The sequence below is a fragment of the Triturus cristatus genome, chromosome 1_1 (assembly GCF_964204655.1).
Source record: "Triturus cristatus chromosome 1_1, aTriCri1.1, whole genome shotgun sequence".
Lineage (NCBI taxonomy): Eukaryota > Metazoa > Chordata > Amphibia > Caudata > Salamandridae > Triturus > Triturus cristatus.
Window position 1 is genome coordinate 39,032,357 of NC_140579.1, and position 7,718 is coordinate 39,040,074.

At 48.3% G+C, this 7,718-nt stretch overlaps 1 pseudogene; it reads right to left on the reverse strand.

Moving 5' to 3' along the window:
• Positions 1–285: 285 nt before the first annotated feature.
• Positions 286–1,350, reverse strand: LOC146869289 (amine oxidase [copper-containing] 3 pseudogene; annotated as a pseudogene).
• Positions 1,351–7,718: the final 6,368 nt, after the last annotated feature.

A 7,718-nucleotide genomic window follows, 5' to 3' on the forward strand; every position in this document is an offset into this window, starting at 1 on the left:
TTTTATGAAAGAAACCGAATAAAGATTGTTGACTGACTGATAGGAGCATGCATAAAAACATACACTTTTCCTCTCTAGAGTGGCGCTACCCTTTCTCTACTTAAGTCTCCAGCTCGGTCTTTCTCTTTAAACTATAACTAAGGTCTAGGGTATTTTTAAAGTTGATTTTAATGCCCCCACACCCCCCTAAAAAAGTAATGTTGCCACTGGAAGGCAGTTACAGCACCTACCAACCTTTCTGGGAAGGGAGGGAGGACTTCCTGTGATAAAACAATGCGCTGCCTCTCACTCACCACAATGAGGCACATAGGTAGACCTACCAGCAATATCCAGGTCCACTTTATAGTGAATGAAGTGGTTGTGAATTGTTCCCAAGGTGTTTTCGCCGACACGGTTGCCGTAGTCATTGCCATCCGCAAAGTAAAATGAGGCGGATATATATCCCGTTGCATGGACTCGCGACTCAATGGCTCCGCTTGAGTAGAAGAGAAAATCGAACACATAGTCGTAGTTTCCCAGGGTGGCGATAGTCCTAATCACCAGGGCTGTATTTGGAAGACCTCCGTAATATAAGGAGTAGAGGTTGGAATAGTGTCTTCTCAATGGTAAGCCAATGTTATGTTCGAAGATACATATAGACTTTAGATTTGTTGCCGGCTTAGCATCGTCGATGAAATAGTGTGAGTCAACATATGTGGCCAAGTAGGGGCAGTCAACTCCCTTGACGAGCTGAAAGGCGAATCTCCCAATCCCAAAGCTACTGTCCATGTATCTGGTCATCATCCCACCTGGCGCATTGGAGCCATATACTGCGATGGCCTCCTGGACGCTAAGTTCATAGACAATCCTTTCCCCATTAAATTTGATGTCAAAGAGACGCATCCCTGAGTTCACATTGAGGCCGAAGGCAAAGCTCCAAGACTGGAAGAGGACTTGATTGTTCTTGACACTGTAACGTGCTCCATTGGGTTCAAACTGGAAGGGCACAGATGGCATAGTACCAGACCTGGTTTTAAGGGATCCCATTTCATCCCCAAGAGGCAGTTTTGCAATTTTGACACTTTTCACCCTGCCGGCCTTGTACTGAGTTTCCAGCTCTTCCATGCTGTCGTAGTACTGGCCATTGTAAAACACCTTGTCCACGGTCCACTCAGAAGAGTTTAAGCTTCTGTGGTTCACCAGTAGCTCCAGGCCCAAGGGGTGGATGAAAAATCCGCTGCCCTGGGTGTGCTGGCAAACGACCGACCAGGTGCTGCGATCTCCAGAGTCGAGGCCTCTGGGGGCTGTGGTCAAGATTGCCAAATCCTTCTCACTGGAGGCACCTGTTGTAAAGGATGATACAGAGTCCATCAGTTCATGTAGGTTACTTCTTTATTGGTAGCTTGGTTCCATCATAGGTGGTCAGGATAACAGAAGGAAGTTAGATAGTACAAGAATAGCCCCACCAGGAGCCTTACAGCTCAGCCTGAGTCCACCAACTGCCAATCTCACCTAGAGAGGCACCCAGGCATTCCATGATGTCATGCAACATTCCAACAGAGCAGTACAGTAGAGAAAAGCTAACCAGTAATCTACTACACACCTTCTTTCCTTAGGGAACAACAGAAGTAAAAGTAAAGACACGTAAGATACCCCAATAAATTTTAGCAGGAAAGTGCAACAATGAGGTACACATATCCACAGGTGTAATGCATGAGGTATCATGAATTTCACTGGCATGAACAGAAATGTTAAGATGTTAAACATTACAATCGCAAACCACATTGCTACACGCCCCATCCCCCTCCCTTGGGGAAGACACAGCAGCTTAGATAAAAACACTGCAACAAAGAAGGGCGGTCACCCACACAACCTCCCCATACTCGGGTACACCACAGGGTAGACACCCTGTTAAACAAAAGTGGGTGTAAAACACAGACCCTTGGGAGAAAACAACATCCCCAACATGCTTCCAGACTTTTGGCAATATGGCTATGTCAATGGAGGTGTTGAAGATGAGAGGGAGGGTTTTACTGATTGGGGTGAGTCCCTTGCTGAAGGCGGGATGGGGCATGGGTCCGATGTGTGCATGAAGTTGATGGACTTCATGACTGTAGTGGTCTCATCTGTGATGGTGTTCCATGTGATTAGGCTGTGTTCTTCAGCCAAGATTGGAAGGCTGGCTGTGAGGTTGATGGGGTCAGGTTAAGGTTCAAAGTTTTTGCATATGGCTGGGATTTAGTTGTTGATAAAGTCAGAGGGGTTGTTGTACAGTACTTGTGTTGGGGCAATGTTGCAGTAGGGGGCTGTGGGTGTTTTGAAATGTTGGATGATGGAGATTTTTTTTTCTGCTGTTGCAGCTGTCATTGATGCGATATATTAGGGCTGTCCGCTTGGTGTTTTGGATTTAGCGATGGTAACGCCTCAAGGCAGGTTTGAAAATGCACTTGTTCATTGCTTCTTCTTCTAGGTCATCTTGAGTTCTTCTGTGTACCAGCTGCTTGAAGTTCATGTTTTTGCCATTTAGCTTTGTTTGTGCGGGGCTAGGGTGCTGGTGCAGGTGGTGATCCATTCATTGAAGTTCTCAATGTCTTAGGCTAGGTTTCCAGTATGGTTGGGGTGGTTCTTGGAGAGGACGGAAGCCCAGTCCTTCTTTGATGTGTTCTTACAGCAGCGGTGGACCAGGGCTGCGGTGGTTGGTCTTCTGTGGTGCAGTATGCTGATGCCGAAACTGACGAGGGTGTGATCAGTCCACATGATGAGTGTTGGTTTGTGGATCGTGATGGCATTGAAGAAAGTGGAAACAGCATCCAGAACGGCATTCTGAATATCTCTGGTGGCATTGTTGGGACCAATACAGGATGGGTGACGCCAAGAATTTCAAGGCTTTTAAGGAGGGTGGCATCGGTGAGGCCCTCCAAGGGAAAGTTTAGTTTCTCCTAGGAGAATGAAGTCACCTGAGTCGATGAATGGAGCAACAAAGTCTGTGATGTTGCTGGTGAAATTGGCACAGGGTCCAGGAGGCCTACAACCCTGGCACACATAGGATACAGTTGCCTGTGATTAGCAGAGTGAAGGTGAGATGCTCCATGTAGTTGGTTTAGCTGTCAGCAGAGGTGGTAAAGATGATGACAATTCCTCTAGTTGGCCTGTTTGGCGGTGTTGTCTGATGATCCTATACTCGGCAGGGATGGCATTGACAATGTGTGGTGCTGATACTAGGGTCAGCTATTTTTTTTATGAGGAAGAGGATGTCCGGGTGTGGTCATCCAGGAGGTCCTATTGTCCTTGGCTTGTTTGCTGAGCAGCCATGTGTTGAGGAGCATGCATGACAGTGAGATGTAGTGTGTAGATGTGTTATGTTATGTTAATTGGCTTATATAGCGCACGAATCACCCCTGGAGGGGTATCTCGACTCTTGCGGAGTTTCAGAAGGAATTGTGGTGGAATGTTATGCCAAGAAGAGAGTGGATTTCAGGGCCTTTCTGAATTTCAAATAATCCGGGCATTGTCTTAAGGGCAGGGGGAGCTGGTTCCATATTAGGAGAGCCTGATGGGAGAAGGCTTTTCCTCCTGTTCGTGTTTTTTTTATCCTGGGGATTTTGAGCAGGGATTTAGACCGGGATCTCAGGTCCCTTGTAGGGATATATTGGTGGAGCCTCTCCGCCAAGTAGGGGGGACCGTTACCCCACAGTGCTTTGTGTGTCAGGCAACAGAGCTTGAACTTCACCCGTTTCCGCACAGGTAGCCAATGTAGTTGTTGTAGCAGCGGGAGTGAGGCTGACCTGTAGGGTGCGTTAGCAACTAAGCGAGCTGCGGTATTTTGTACCACTTGCAGGCGGTTTAGGGCATACTCGTTGGCTGCAACCAGTAGAGCGTTGCAATAGTCTAGTTTGCTCAGTCCCAGGGCTTGTACAAGAGTCTTTCGAAAGGAGTCCGGGAGATAGGGGAGGACTCTTCTCAGAAGGCCCAGCACCTAGAAACTGTGTGGGTAACATGTTCTTTCATTGTTAGAACCTGGTCGAGACGCACCCCTATGTTTTTTGCTGTGGTTTTTGGGGCGGGAGCAGTACCCAATTCTTTAGGCCACCAAGTAGGTGCCCATAGGAGTGGAGCTTCTCTGAAGAGGATAATTTCCGTTTTACTGGCATTCAGTTGCAGAAAGTTACTGCTCATCCACTGTGAGATGGCCAGCATGCCAGAGGAAAAGGAGGCTTGAACTGTCTGAGATGACTTATCGAAGGAGAAGATGAGTTCGGTGTCATCTGCGTAGGATATTGGTACGAACCCGTGTCATCTCAGCAGCGTGGCCAAGGGGGCCACGTAGATGTTGGACATGGTTCGGCTCAAACATGAGCCCTGTGGCACACCCTGGCTGCTGGTTTTAATGTACTTGAGTGGGTGGGGTGCTGGGTGCTGTAGGTACGAACATGGTGGTTGTTGGGGCAGTGAGAGTAGGTGTGGGGCTGCAGGTGAAGCAGCAGGAGGTGCAGGTGAATGCTCTTTCGGGTAGTGTGGTGCAGCATGGCAGCAGCAATGCGAGTGATGGCCAGGGTTGAGAGCATGGGCGACATGGCAGGGTAGCTGCAGGTCGGCGAGAGGTGGGCTTGGGTTAAGAACATTGAGAGAGGCAGTGGAGTAGTGGTGGGCCATGGGAGGATCAGGGTTCCTGGCACTGGGTGCATCTAGGCACGGATTGACACAGACAATCTTATCGTAGGCACAACATTGGTGCGTCAATGTTGGGCCACCATTAAGTAGGCCGAGGGAAGAGGAAGGAGATCTGGGGCAGCAGAGAGGGCACAGGATGCCAGAAAGCATGGCAAAGGGTTAGTGGCACTGGGGGGATAAGGTCGGGAAAAAAGAAAGAGGGCAATGATGCACAAAAGAACAGAAACATACATACAAGAGGTACAAAAAAAGAAACATGCACAAAAGGGCAGAGAGACAAACAGAAAAGTAAGCAGAAAGAGGCATAAAAAGCAGCACAAAAATATTTTAAAATGGGCAGTTCCTGGCAGTGCTTGTATAAGTGACCACTTTCTTGGCAGTCATTGATAAATTCCTGGGCAACCTCTCCATCATGGGGACGAAGTAATTTACTCAGTCCCGTTGGCAGAATGGCAGTATGCACACCGTGAATTACATCAAAGCCTTAGTCTCAAAAGAACCTTCACTTCATGTGATGTCATTCATTTCACCAGTTTGCTTAGAATCCTCATACGAGCATTCATAAAAACCATTATTATTTAAAAAGTATGAAAAAATATGAAAAAATATTTGGAGGTTGACTAATGCCATGGGCATCCATGGGCATCAATTCTACAAAATTGCAGGAGTTACACTCTTCAACCGCGATAACATCACATGGATGGCCGCTTTTCTACCATTTAAGCCCTCAACACTCTCAGTTTTAAGTCTCACGAAAGACCTTATGTCGGCTAACCCCAGTGGGGTTACTCTCATTTGTTCTCTTTCTCTTTACTATCCTTTTTATTGGTTGACATCTTTCCACTGCTCACTTTTAGGAAACTACTTTTTACTTTTTATTTAAGCCCCCCTTGAGAGTGCATGTGTTTTCCAGCTCTCTTCCTCGTGTGCTTCTTCCCCCAAACCCCTCCCCTGGCAAACACTCCTCCTGTCTCTGTATCTCTCTTTTATTTGCTGCTCTCTCTCTCTCTTACCTGGTTCTACCCCACCCTGACTCCTTGTTGCTCTCTCCCTTCTCTGTGTTTTGACCCCTATCCCCTGAATTGCTCTTTCTGTCTGGGGTGCTGCTTTTTCTTTCCCCTTCCACCAACTCCGTCTTGCTTCCCCCCACCCACTCCTTCCTTGCTCTCTCATCCCTTCTGGTGCTTCAAATGATTTTTTTATTTTTACTTTTTTTGGCGCTGTGGCAGCTCCCAGTTGTTGCCGGGCCACTCTGCTTTAAGAAATGTGCTCAAGTGCAACTGAATATTCTGCCGTTCTGGATTGGTAAATTATAGATACACAGACAGACAGACAGACAGACAGACAGACAGACAGACAGACAGACAGACAGACAGACAGACAGACAGACAGATAGATAGATGGTAACCTGACAAGGTAGTGTGATAGCTGCGCTCGCGCTGCTGCGATAGCGGTGACATTTTAAAATCAAATTCCCCCGTTTTTGTATTTAGGTTCATGTTTATTTCTTAGCCTTGTTTTTAAATCTGGGATTAGGTAGGGTGCTCCCTCCCTCTTACCGCACTTAAATTGTTGGTTGCACCGCCGCTTTGGTGGGTCCGGGTCACGGGTGGTCTATAGCCCTGGGTGGCCGCCATCTTTGGTTGGGTTCGTGTCTACTCTCCCGACGGGCGCCATTACGAGTGTTCCTGCGATAGGGCAGCCTCGCGGGACTTCTATTTAAGGCGGTCCTCTTTCTTTGCTGGTAACCTGACAAGGTAGTGTGATAGCTGCACTCGCACTGCTGCGATAGCGGTGACATTTTAAAATCAAATTCCCCCGTTTTTGTATTTAGGTTCATGTTTATTTCTTAGCCTTGTTTTTAAATCTGGGATTAGGTAGGGTGCTCCCTCCCTCTTACCGCACTTAAATTGTTGGTTGCACCGCCGCTTTGGTGGGTCCGGGTCACGGGTGGTCTATAGCCCTGGGTGGCCGCCATCTTTGGTTGGGTTCGTCTCTACTCTCCCGACGGGCGCCATTACGAGTGTTCCTGCGATAGGGCAGCCTCGCGGGACTTCTATTTAAAGTCGCTCCTCCCGCGCAGCGGGATCGCGCAGTGTGACGCCGTCGCTTAGCCGGAGTCGTGCCAGAGTCCTGCCCGTCTGCGCTCGTCCGCGTCGAGGGCGCACGGGGTGCCGAGGTCTCATACAGTCTCTTTGCTCATTTTGGCTTGGGGATGATAACGTATTCTATCGACACTCTGCGGTCAATTGCGTCGTTCATTCCTAGCTGTGATTAGACACCTATTCATCCGCTAAGCGGTCCTTATCGCTGCGCGTGTCAGAGATGGGCACTTGGCCCCCCGGCATCTATCGTTAAGAGGTCTCCTCTTTTTACTCCCCGTGATGATGCTACGATACCTGGACTTCGCATATTTAGCTTGAATGTGAGATCTTTGGTTCAGCATCATCTTGCCGTGTATGATCTTTTACAGGAGGAGTCTCCAGATGTTTTTGCGATCACGGAAACGTGGCTGCGGGAACAGGACGTAGCTATTATCAATTTGGCTTTCCCCCCTGAGTACTCTGTTTTTACTCTAAATCGCTCCTCTAGAGGTGGGGGCATTGCCCTTGCAGTTAGATCCAGTCTTCCATGTAGTTGGAAGGCACTGAATATTGCGGGATGTGAAAGTGCTTCCTTTAAGATTTTGATCAGCCCCCAGTTCTCGATTTCGGGTATGGTGGTCTATCGACCTCCAGGCAGCGATGTGGCTTTTAGGGAAGTCTTCCCGGATGTTGTCAGCTCGTTGGCACTTGGCTGTGCCAACTTTTCTATCTTGGGAGACCTTAATCTCCATTTTGACAACAAGAGCGTGCCGGCTGTTTATAACATTCTAGCTGACCTTGAGGCCCTTCAACTATCCCAAAAGGTAGTACTGCCTACCCATGTAGGAGGGCATACGCTGGACCCCTTCTTTTCGAACCTTATGGAAGCTACAGTTTCCTCTATAACTCCTCTGGGGTGGACTGACCATTTTTTGGTGGCCATTCGGGCTCCTCTACCGGAGACTCTTGTTAGTCCTCCGTCCA